The sequence below is a fragment of the Triturus cristatus genome, chromosome 1_1, assembly GCF_964204655.1.
Source record: "Triturus cristatus chromosome 1_1, aTriCri1.1, whole genome shotgun sequence".
NCBI classification, from domain to species: Eukaryota; Metazoa; Chordata; class Amphibia; order Caudata; family Salamandridae; genus Triturus; species Triturus cristatus.
The window spans coordinates 331,586,133-331,599,722 of NC_140579.1; positions in this window are offsets into that span (position 1 = coordinate 331,586,133).

Below are 13,590 nucleotides of genomic sequence, written 5' to 3' on the forward strand. Positions count from 1 at the left end.
CAGTGGACTCTAACTTAACAAAACTGTAGGAAAAACCCTGTTTTTAAATGATAACTCCCATTTTCTTGAATGGTGCTGCTGGTTTTTTAACTCAGCTCTCGGACTGTGCTAACCAAGCACCTGTGCATGTCGTCTAACCCCAAAAGCATGTCAAACTAATTGGTTTATATAACTTACCTGTCATTCCCTAACATATGGTCCAAAGGGTACCCAAGGGATGTAAGTTAAATGCCACTAGTGCATTGCAGCACCCATTGTGTCACACACTACAGTGACAGTGCAAACATGACTACAGGCCTACCACTGCAGCCTGTCTGTGGCCTACCCTATTGCAGGCAGATTTTCACCAAACCACGATCAGAGGACTCTTTTGTCCACTTAGCCAGGCCAGGGCCAATCCCAGCAGAAGAGGAGCTGCCCTAGAACTGGGTTGAAGTGACCAGAGAGGATTGGTTGCTTATTTCCCTGGCTACATCTCTCGGGTGGGCACAGGAGTTCTGCACAGGAGAAGAAAAGTTCTACCATCTTGGATTTAGGCACAGATGGCCACTGTCTGCAGTAGAGCATAAGGCGCGCCAAAGGCAAGCCCGCCTGTGCCCATCCGCGACCCGACCGTGGCCAGCGCCAGGAGCCCTGGACCTCCCACTACTCATTGCTACGACACCACCACCCTCCTCCCACTCAACCCCGGAAGACTTACAGAATGTCAACAGGCCTCGCCGAACATGACCCACAGCCAGTTCTCCCGCTCCCACTGCCGCCAGACCCTCACAGCCACCCCGGCCTCCAAAACCACCGATGCCAGCACCGGCGACACCCTAAAATGCATCCTCCTCAACGTACGCTCCGTAAACAAATACGCCATGGAAATTTGGAACCTATTCAACTCTCTCTTGCCCGACATTGCCTTCTTCACATAGACCTGGACCAAAGCATCCTTTGTCCCCGACATCAGGACCCCCATCCCAGACGGAAACAAGATCCAGAGGAAAGACTGCCACAACCACCCAAGAGGGGGCCTCGCCATCGCTCACAGGAGCACCCTCCCCCTCACCACCTCCAGCGAAACCTACCCCTCCGCCAAACACCTGCACTTCCAGATCCAGACCACCCCCAAAGCCACACTTCGAGGAACCCTCCTCTACAGACCCTCTGGCTCCCGAACACCCTTCGCCACCACCATCACTGAATTCATCGGACCCCACACCATCACCTCAACAAACTACATACTCATTGGAGACCTGTACTTCCACCTTGACAACCCCAGCGACCCCAACTCCACTATCCTTCATGACAACCTCACCAGCACCGGACTTAAACAACTCGTCAACACACCAACCCACAGAGCAGGACACACCCTCGACCCCATCTTCGCGGCAGGAAACAGTGTCCAATACAGCCACACAACGCAGCCGCCATGGACAGACCACCACTGCGTACACTTCGCCATCAACAAACCCAAGGCACCCAAACAAGCCCCGCGACGAAGGAACTGGAGCAAGGTCACAATGAAAAGCATCCACTTGGGGGCCCCCACCGACCCCTGCCCCCTCCCATTTACCACAGAGCTGCAGCCAAACTACCATTGCACCCAAACTACAACGCACCATCAACACCACCTTCAAAACAGGCACCTTCCCAGATGTCTGGAAGCACGCAGAAGTCAGACCCCTGCTCAAGAAGTCCACAGCTGACCCCACCGACGTCAAGAACTATCTAACCATCTCGCTTCTCCCCTTTGCAGCCAAAGTTGCAGAGAAAACAGTCAACAGGAAACTGACACGGTTCATTGAAGAGAATGCAGTCCTCGACCCGTCCCAATCCGGATTCCGAAGCAGCCACAGCACAGAGACCGCCCTACTCGCTGCCACAGCCGACATTCGCACCCTCCTGGACGAAGGCCACTCCACAGCCCTCATCCTACTCGACCAATCAGCGGCCTTCGACACCGTCTCCCACCGCACACTAGTCTCCAGACTACACAACGCAGTCTTACAAGGAACAGCCCTGGACTGGATCCGATCATTCTTCACCGGAAGAAGCCAAAGGATCAGACTCCCACCCTTCCTCTCCAACCCCACGAAAATCACCTGTGGAGTTCCACAGGTTTCATCCCTGAGCCTCCCCTCTTCAACATTTACATGGCCCCCTTCGCAGCCATCGTTCGACAACACGGCCTCAACATCGTATCCTACGTCGACGTCACCCAGCTCATCCTCTCCCTCACCCGAGACCCCACCACTGCCAAACTCAACTTCCAGAAAGAAATGCAAGACATCGCAGTTTGGATGACAACATCTGCCTGAAGCTCAATGGTGAGAAGACAGAAGTCCTCATCCTCGGTACCACCCCTTCTGCATGGGACAGCACCTGCTGGCCGACCACCCTTGGAAGCCCACCTACCCCCTCAGACCATGCCAAGAACCTCAGCATCGTACTCAACTCATCACTCACCATGAACCGGCAGGTCAACGCGTCACCTCCAGCTGCTTCAACACCCTCCGCAAGACCTTCAAGTGGATCCCCCTGAGTCAAGGAAGACAGTCACCCACGCACTCATCACCAGCAGACTGGACTATGGAAACGCACTCTACGCCAGCATCAACTAGTCCCTACTCCGCATAATACAGAAACCGCCACCAGACTCGTCCTCGGCATCCCCAAACACAAACACATCAACCAACACCTACGAAGTCTCCACTGGCTCCCCGTGGAGAAAAGAGTCACTTTCAAAATCCTCACTCACGCCTACAAATGCCTACACAACAACAGATCCAAATACCTCAATGACAGAATCAACTTCCACGTACCCAAAAGAAACCTCCAATCTTCCAACCTTGCACTGGCCAAAACCCTGTGCATCCACAGAGCCAGAGCAGGCGGAAGATCCTTCTCTCACATTGCAGCCAAGTCCTGTAATGAGCTACCAGCAGACATCAGACACGCCCACTCCCTGAACACCTTCAGGAAGACCCTCAAGACCTGGCTTTTTGGATAAACAGATCTGTGGACCCCCCCCCCCCAGCGCCTTGAGACCCTCACAGCTGAGCAGCACGCTTACAATTTCCTGATTGATTGATTGATTGAGCATATGTGAACTGCTGCAAAAGCAGGAAGGTTTATCCCTTGCAACGTTTTGCTATTGGTTAGGGAAGGGCCAGGAGTCACCCTTGCCCACAGGCTGGTGCCAGGCATAAATGTGGCACCGCTGAGCACCCTCTTCAGAACAATACCGCACCAGTGGAAGACATACAAAGAGCTGCACCTGCTGTTGGGAACTGTGAATTGACCTTAAAGGCTAGAAAAGGCTCCACTTGTACCCATCACAAAGCGGCAGACTCCTAGTATCACTTGTCTGACCTCCTGTTAAGCTACAGGGATGCAACAAACTGATAAAACCTCTTTTGCTGAAGAGCCCAGCTGTCCATTACCAACTGCGCCAGCCCTGTCACCTGCTGGTTAGTGGCTTCTGCTGAAATGATTCTTGACTCCCAAGTGCTATTCCTGAGGTCCTGAGTTCTTTGGCTGTGTCAAAATGTACTCTTCCTGACATCTTGAAAAATCTGGGACTTAGAAACTGTTTGAATTGGGGGTCTCTAGTTGGCAGAGGTAGGTACCTTTGTCCAAATAGGGACCCTTGCTTCTAGTCCGGGTAGGGGGGCTACACTCCTAAATAACCCCTGCTCACCCCCCTTGGCAGCTTGGCGCAAGCAGACAGGCTTATCTCAGAGGCAGTGTGTAAAGCATTCATGAACACATATAGTAACAGAGTGAAAAAACTACAAATGGACACTACACCAGTTTAGAAAAATAAGTAATCTTTACTAGACTTAACACAAGACCAACCGACAAAAATCCACAATACCGTAATCAAAAATAAGTCTTTAAAATGGTAGAAAATAGCTTAGTTCAATGTAGTTGGTAAATGTGACATTTTACTCTCAAAGTAACTTGATGCACCATTCCTTACATTCAGCGAAGTGGATGCGTAGGTTCCGTACTGTGTGGGGAGCTGATGTGCCGTTTCTTACTGCGACCCGGTGACGATGTGAAAAGATGGCGCCTCAATGCGATGTGACGATCTGGTGCGATGCGACAAAATGGCGTCCTTGATGCGATGCGACAACATTGGATGCAATGTGTGCACGCCCGACGGCTGTGCGGCGAACTTGGTAACCTCTGAGCCACAACATGCCCTGTGACATGCTTCTCCGGTGATGCTGGGCAACCTCTGCGGCGGCGACACGCTTCTCCAGTGATGGGACACGCTTCGTCGGTGATGCAATGGAGAACAGCTGCATCGGCTGCACGCTTCTTCGGCGATGCAATGGCAACTGCTGCGGTGGTGACACGCTTCACCTCATTGCGTCGCACTCCTAGCGACACGCAGTCTTCTCAGAGGGCCCAAACAACAGTAGGCACCTCTCTGCAGGTACAATCCCCAGCAAGGGAATTCAGGGGAACTGGTGGTGAAGTCTTGTATCCCTGAGAATTCAGGCAGGAGGCAAGGACACTTCACGCCCTTGGAGATTCTTCTTCAAGATGATGAAAAGTTCATAAAAGTCCTCTTCTCCTTTCCTTGGCAAAAAGTAACCACTGCGGTCCAACCCAAGAAATAGCACAGCACAGGGGCAGTCTCCTCCTTCAGCTTTCTTGGTTCATCTCCTTGGCAAAGGTTCGTCTTGATTCCCAGAAGAGATCTAAGGTTCTGGGGTCTGGGCCCTAATATTTACACCAGTAAATCCTTTGTCCTCTGAAGGAAGAGAATACCTGTGCCCATCCAAAACCAGTTCTGTGCAGCTTCCTGGCAGGAGGTGGAGACAGCATTGTTGAAAGCAGACCTGGCCCAGGTAGCTGAAAGGAAATCTCCTCCCCCTTCTCTCTATTCTATGAGGGCTCAGGTCAGTGAAAGGAAATCTCCGGCCCCCCACTCACTATTCAATGCAGGTCCTATTCAGCCCAGCCCTGACCCATCAGACTGCTGGAGCCAAAGCCCTCTCCAGGCCCCTGTCACTCACAAACCAGATATGGAATACACAAACCAAGCAGAGGCACGCTGGATGGTTAGGCAAGAAAATACCTACTTTCTAAAAGTGTTTTTTTCAAACATAGAATATAAAAATCACGTTCACTAAAAGATGTGCTTTAGTATTCTGAGTTCAGGCATACTAAACTCGAATTTCTACCTTGTTCCCTGGGTCAGTTAGGATTATAAGATGTAAAAATCAAACTGCCCATTCTGGCCTATGGGAGCAGGTAGCCTTGCAATAGTGAAAAACTAAATGGGCTGTAATTCACTATCAGGACATGTCACACACATCTAGGCATGTCCTACTTTTTACATACAATTCACCCTGCCCTTGGGCCTACCTTAGGGGTGACTAATATGTAGAAAAGGGAAGGTTTAGGGACTGGCAAGTAGGTGCACTTGCCAAGTCGACATGGCAGTCCCAGACTGCACACAGGATCTGCAATGGCAGGCCTAAGCCATCTTTTACAAGCTGTTTCTGTGGGTGGCACAACCAGTGCTGCAAGCCCACCAGCAGCATTTGATTTACAGGCCCTGGGCACACATGGTGCACTGTACTAGAGTCTGACAAGTAACTCAAATAAGCCAATCATGGAGTCACTAATCCAATACAACACTTTACAATAGGGAGCACTTGCACTTTGGCACTGAATAGCCGTGGCAACGTGCCCAAAGCATCTAGACCAGCAAAAACATACCAAAAACACAGAATGCAACAGTGAAAAAATGGAAGGGAGACCCACACCAACGTTGCCAGGTCTAACACGTGTCCCCTCCAGCTGAAATGTGGGGAGAACTACCCACCCCTTGGGAGTTCTCTTCACTAAGGCGGAAAAATCTGAACAAACCATCAGCATTGGCGTGTCCTGTGCCAGGGAGGTGTTCCACCAGAAGTCCATCCCCTGTAGGGAAATGGACAACCTCAACAGCTTTGGATTTTCACCCCTCATCTGCATCAACCATCTGAGGGGCCTGTGGTCTGTCTGAACCCGGAAGTGAGTCCCAAACAAGTATGGTCTCAACTTCTTCAGTGCCCAGACCACAGCAAATGCCTCATGCTCAATTGCACTCCACCTCTGTTCCCGTGGAAGTAACCTCCTACTGATGGGGTGCGCGTCAGTCCTGGTGACTGAATTGAACCCTCGGTAGTCCACAAGGAATCGGAGTTCTGGCGTGGCACCCAGTTTGGCAGCCTTTAGGACCTAGACCACTGGGCTGGCCCAAGGACTGTTAGAGGAATCAATCCCACCGAATGCAAGCGTCTTAGAGACCTCCTCATTGATGCAAGCTCTGCAAGTTTTGTGCTTAACAGGAGGACTGTCCCCAGTGTCTACATCATGGACAGACGAATGTCCAACACTAGGACTCAAGGGAGAACAGATATGAAAATTGTCCTAAAAACTGGTGACAATCGTTCTGCTGCTCAGGGGTCAGGGTGGAAGAGAGGTTTACACCATCCACTGACCCATCTTGCTCTGTTGCCAACAGGAGGTCAGGAAGAGGCTCAATCTCCTCCTCCATTCCCCATTCCATCATCTGTTGCTAGGAGCGTGCCCACTTCGGACCTCTCTAAGTGGGGTTGCAGGCAGTGACATGCAGGACCCGCAAATGGTTCCTGGGAGACTGCAAGTCCACCAAATAGGTGACACCACTCTTGCGCTCCACCACCTCCAATGGTCTGGCCTACTTATCCTAGAGCGCACAACGCTCCACGGGGCCATGACCCAAACTTTCTCACCAGGCTGAAGCTCAATCAGTATGGCATTCTGATTGTACCACCGCGTCATCTCCTGGCTGGCTTCCAGATTCGCTTGAGCGAGTTGCCTGAAACGCCGGGTTTGGTTTCTGAAGGCCAGCATGTAGCTATATACATACTGGGGAGGTTTCCTGGGAGCTTTCTCCTAGCCTTCCTTTACCAAACTCAGAGGTCCTCTCACAGGGTGACCATACAGCAGTTCAAAGGGGCTGAACCCTAAGGACCTCTGTGGCACCTCTCTGTAAGCAAAGAAAAGGCATGGCAAGAGGACGTCCCACTTACACCTCATAGGTTCCTCAAGACCCATAATCATGCCTTTGAGGGTCCGGTTGAATCTCAAAACCAGCCTATTACATTGCGGATGTTAAGGAGTGGTGAACTTATAGGTTACACCACACTCCTGCCACAGGGACTTCATATACTTAGATATGAAGTTGGTATAACGGTCTAACACCACCTCTCTGGGGAACCCCACGCAGGAGAAAATCCCCATGAATGCACGACTCACCACGGGGGACGTCACCAACCGGAGAGGGATGGCTTCCGGGTACCGGGTGGCATGGTCCACCAAGACCAGGATGAACCTGTTTCCCGTGGCTGTCTTGGGATCCAGAAGCCCCACAATGTCAATGCCCACCCTTTCAAAGGGGGTGCTGACCACAGGGAAAGGCTGTAGAGGAGCCTTGTGCTTCCTCCCACTCTTACCACTTGCCTGGCAAGTCTGACAGGTCCTGCAATGAGTATCTGAACTATTGCGCATTTGGGGCCAATAAAAGTGGGTGACAAGCCTTTCAAAGGTCTTGTCCTGCCCCAAATGTCCTGCTAAAGGTACATCATGAGCCAAACCCAGTAGGAAGGCTCTGAAGCGCTGGGGTACCACCAGCACACGGGCTGAACCAGGCTCAGCAACCTTAGGCTCACTTTAAAGGAGACCATTCTCCTAGTAGATCCAATGTGATCAAGACTGATAACCTGCTGACTGGTTTGTGGCCTGTTCCCACAAACCCACAAGAGAAGGGCACTTCTGCTCCTCACAGAACTCTTCCCTGGATGGTCCTCCTTCTTGCTTCCAATGGGTCAGCTCAGGCAGGTCAAGTTCAGCTACTTGCTCCCGTGTAGGTTTCAGTGCATCCCCCTCAAGGTCTGCCTCCTCCTGGACTGTGGGAATGGTGGGGGTGGGTTTCCCTCGCCCCGGCCTCTTCTCTTTAAGGAAGGAAGATGGGCCACTCTTTCAGGCTCCAGGTCCTCTTGTACACCCTTACTGGCTGCAATGGACTGAGTGGTCACACACGCCCACTCAGGCAGACCCAACATCTCCGAATGAGCACTTCGCTCAACCTTAGCCCAAGGAGAGCTCTCCAAATCGTTACCCAAAAGACAGTCACTACCACTTGAAGAGTACCTGAGAACCCCCCACTCAAAGGGAACCTGAGTCACCTTCCAGTGGCTCTCTGTGTTGTCAGCGGCAACAACTAGGTAAAATGTATTGGGGATCACCTGCTCTTCAGACACCAGCCCACAACTGACAGCTGGTATATATTGGGGTGGTCCCAGTATTATAACATCAAGTGTCAAACAAGGAGAGAATTCAAATGAAATTCAAAAACAAAGCACAAAAAACTCACTGTTCCAGTGTTGTTTAATCACACTGAAACTGGTCAACATTTCTTCAGACAAGCATTGGAGGCCATACATTTTTGTTAAAATATCAACATTGCAGTGCCCAAAGTGCGGGGTTGAAAAGGGGAAGGCTATGAATTAAAGTGAGGTAGTGAGGTAAAGGTGGTGATAAAAAATCACAAACAGTTCAAGCATATATTCTTCATATGCCTGGAAAGCAAAAATCTATTAAATATTCAAAACAGTACATAGTATCTGTACAAAATTGCCATGTAGCTCATGATTCCACAGAAAAGTAAGTACTGTTGAAGGGACTGGCATTTATAAAGTGTCGACGTTTCGACCCCTGTGTCAGTGTAGGTTCTTCCAGACCTTACTCGCGGGGTCTTCCTCCGGACAGTTGTTGGGTGGTGTGGGGTGGCGGGGCACCTACGAAGAACAAAGGATGGTGTATCACATTCATACTAAGATTGGAAAAAGAGGTTATGTACGTCCCATGATGTGGGCGCGGTCAATATAATTACCGTGAGTGGATAAAGAGGGGTCTCTCACTAATCAATGGTGGAGGATCAATGTGCTCCGTGGCTCTCAATCAAATCAGGAAGGAGTGAGAAGATTGCTGTAAAAATAAGGTGACTGTCAGCCAAATGATTTACCTTGAGGGAGAGGCTGCAAGAAAACAAATAGAGGGCTCTAAACCACACTTACTCCGACTTAGTACTGGGGCTTCGGTCCAGGTAAATCAAGGATCCAGCAGCAAAGGGGGACAGTCCCCGTATCTCAAGAACGTCAGGAATCCCAAATAAATCAAGGGAAATTGGAGATGTAATCAAGGAGGAGAAAAAATGCAGCTAAAATAAAGGACCCAGTCTGTAAAGGTGACAATGAAAACGGTTCTGCCGAAAGCTTGTGGCTGTGTGCCATGCAGATACCGCTTTAAGGAGCTAAGGGCATGAGTACTGATCTCTGAAGGAAAGGAATAGGTGAACTAGAGCTGACAAATAGCTTCAATTAAAAGCCGGTATACCAGTATTAAAAACGGATAACTGAAAACAAAGGAGCGTGGTGCCTAAAGAGATGCCTATGTTAAAAGTGAAGAGCGTGCCCTCGTTGAAACCGCTCCAGTGTACTGGATAAACGTGGTTAAACCCAGGCATGACAAAAGCCACATGACCATGTTAAAGACGAATTTACGGGTGGTACGGAATAAAAAAAGCCTATGTGAAGTATGCAAATATGAATAAGGCACAATAGATTAATGCCAAACCAAAGATGAACGGCAGTAATCCCTCCGGTGGGCGGTGGTGTTAAACTAGGAAACAAACAAAAGTTACAAGGGAATCATCGGGTCAGTGACATGTGCGATGACCCGCTAGCACTAGTCTGCGTGGCATCAGTGATGTTAGTGATCCACGTAACATATAGATCAGGTATCTAGTAAAAGGCCGAACGGCGGGGTGGCCTAATTATTGCACCAGCACTCACCGCAAGTTACTCCGTTGTTCTCCTGGAAATTAGATCAACCGGGTCATACAAGCGAAAGCTCCTATATCCCCGGGACGTGACGCGGAAGTCGTGCTAGCGTGCAGCGTCGCGTGAGCTAGATGCCTCACGACCGTGACACCTTGAGCGTGAAGAAAGACTTCTCAGTCAACGTTATTCTGGAAATAGCGTTGCATTGAAAGACGGTTGGAACCGAAGATCATGACATTAACCTAATGCCTGTGGTGTACTGCTGCTAAGCACTAGGACATCTATGTTGACTGACAGACCAATTGTGTTTGAAAGCTATATTGTACAATTTTGAACACGTTAAAACTACCGCAGGTAGTTAAGAAAATTGTGCATTTGTCAAACAAATGTAAATAATGAACAATGGTGCCACATACATACCCATACTTCAAAAAATATTATTTTGGAGTGTTCAAATTAATTCTATGCTGAACATGGTGTCACACTGGCTCCGGTGTCTCTAAGAGCCTCAACTCTATGGCCACTGATGGTCACCCACTGCCTGTACTTTTTAGTGTTATCAGGAAGCTGGGTCCTAGGGACCACCTCACAGTCTCCTAAAGAGACTAGGGACATGTCTGTGGGACCCCACCCACCTTGGGCACCCATTTCCTCACCCAGTGATACACTAGCCACTGCTGGGGCGGTGCACCAGAGGGTGCTGTGGTTGCTTTCAGGGGACACTTAGGATCCCAGAAGCAGTGGCCCACCTGACCACAATTATAACATTTCCTGGGCCCCTTTTGAACAGGCTTATCTGTCTGGGCCCCGGACTTCTTCTCAGGGGAGGCTGGGAACCCTTCCCTTGGTTCCCTTGGGGATTACTTTGGTCCCTTTCTGGAACTCCCTCTGTTTACCCTTGTCCCCCCACTCTTCTGCTGGGGACCCTGCCCACCCTTGGCGGAGTCTCCCACATGACCCTTGTGGACCCGGGTACTAACCCAGTGGTCCGCCTCCTCAGCAAGCTTCCTAGGGTTAGTCAGCTTGCTTTCAATAAGGTCCTGGCATAGCTCTGGAAAACAATTACTAGACAAGTGCTCCCATGCAATCAAGTCATAAAATGCTTCAAAATCATTAACTTTGCTACCCTTCACCCAACCATCCAATGCTCTGCAAAAGAAAGACACATATTCTACACATGTGCTGAACTCCAGTTTCTTACAATTCCTAAACCTTTGTCTATAAAGCTCTGGAGTCAACCCATACCTGGTCATTAAGGCTTCCTTCATGTGGACATCGGAATTCTGATCCTCAGAGGGCAAATCTAACAAGGTATCCCACTCATCACTGAGGAATTGCCCCTACAACCCCGCTCCCCAATCCTTCTCAGGGACCCGGTTGGAGGTCATAGCTACCTCATAAGGCCTTAAACCATTGCCCAATATATTCATTCTTGTGGAACTCCTTTGGGGATGAACACTCTTGTTTCTACAGGCATGGATGGTGTGCTGCCACCAGAGGGAGTAATTTCTAAACTCTTGGCATTCAATTCCTACTCCCTCAACATTCTCTCATGCTCCAGATGCATCCTCTTTTCTTCCAAGGCTAATTTCATATTCTCTAACTCCATCTGACCACCCAGCTTGAGCTTGGCTATCTCCAACTTATGCATCCTATCCCTCTCCCTGTCCTCCAGCTCCTCTGGGGACAGGCCCTTTGAAATAACACTGCTGTCTGACCTGGAAGGTACTTTCTCCCCGGTCAGGCCCAATGGCCCATCCAGCTGCCCATCTGTATTCTTTGCCTCATCCCTAGGCTCTTCAGGATGCTCAGTAGCATTTCTAGATTCCAACCAGGCCCTCAGCGCCTTTTGGAACTCTTCCTTTTTGGTGATGCCTTTCACAGGGATTTGAAATCATTTACAGAAGGTCTTAAGCAGGGTTGAGTAGGTATCAACCCTCTCTTCCTCAAATTGTAGATCCATAGATGCGTTGGATGCTGCTTTAGCCATCGTGGCTAGAATTGGCAGTTCTGAGCAAAAATATAAGCTCCAAGGAACAAATTCTACCAAAAATGTATGTGGTCGCGTTATGGTCTGCACTCACTACTAGTGTACACCAATCACTGTATATGAGTCACAAATGCAAGTCCAAATCCTCACCGCTGACCACCAATATTAGAATTGGGGGTCTCTAGTTGGCAGAGGTAGGTACCTTTGTCCAAATAGGGACCCTTCCTTCTAGTCAGGGTAAAGGGGCTACACTCCTAAATAACCCCTGCTCACCCCCTTGGTAGCTTGGCACGAGCAGACAGGTTTATCTCAGAGGCAGTGTGTAAAGCATTTGTGAACACTTACAGTAATAGTGAAAACACTACAAATGGACACTACATCAGTTTCGAAAAATAAGTTATCTTTACAAGACTTAACACAAAACCAACCGATAAAAATCCACAATACTGTAATCAAGAATAAGTCTTTAAAATGATAGGAAATAGCGTAGTTCAATGTAGTTGGTAAATGTGACATTTTACTCTCAAAGTAAATTAGATGCGTCACGCAATGCAAACAAAAGGGATGCAGGGAAGTTGATGAGCCGTTCCTTACACTCAGGGGAGTGGATGCGTCGGTTCCTTACTGCTGCGCAGGGGAGGTGATGCGTCGCTTCCTTACTGTGAGCGTAGTTGATGCGTCGTTTCTTACTGCGGCCCAATGATGATGCGACAAGATGGTGCCTCGTTGCTATGCGACGATCCGGTGTGATGCGACAAAATGGCTTCCTTGATGCGATGCGACAACGTTGGATGCGATGCGTGCATGCACAATGGCCTTGTGGAGAACTCGGTAACTTCTGAGCCGCGACAGGCCCTGCGGGACGCTTCTCCGGTGATGCGACGGCGATCTCTGCGGCGGCAACACACTTCTCCGGTGATGCCACATGTTTCGTCGGTGATGCCACTGCGAACAGCTATGGTGGCGGCATGCTTCTTCGATGATGCGACGGCAAGTGCTGGGCCGGCGACACGCTTCTCCATGTTGCATCGCGCTTCCAGCTCCCAGTGACACGCAGTCTTCTCAGAGGGCCCAAACAACAGTAGGCACCTCTCTGCAGGTACAATCCCAAGCAAGGGAATTCAGGGGAGCTGTTGTTGAAGTCTTGTATCCCTGAAACGTCAGGCAGGAGGCAAGCACACTTCAAGCCCTTGGAGATTCTTCTTCAAGATGATGAAACGTTCATAAAAGTCCTCTTCTCCTTTCCTTGGCAAAAAGTAACCACTGCAGTCCAACCCAAGATATAGCACAGCACAGGGGCAGTCTCCTCCTTCAGCTTTCTTGGTTCATCTCCTTGGCAAAGGATCGTCTTGATTCCCAGAAGTGATCTAAAGTTCTGGGGTCTGGGCCCCAATATTTACACCAGTAAATCCTTTGTCCTCTGAAGGCAGAAGTTGCCTGTGCCCAGCCAAAACCAGTTCTGTGCAGCTTCCTGGCAGGAGGTGGAGACAGCATTGTTGAAAGCAGATCTGGCCCAGGTAGCTGAATGGAAATCTCCTCCCCCTACTCTCTATTCTATGAGGGCTCAGGTAAGTGAAAGGAAATCTCCACACACCCCCTCTTTATTCAATGCAGGTCCTATTCATCCCAGCCCTGACCTATCAGACTGCTGGAACCAAAGCCCTCTCCAGCCCCCTGTCACTCACAAACCAGACATGGACTACACAAACCTAGCAGAGGCAT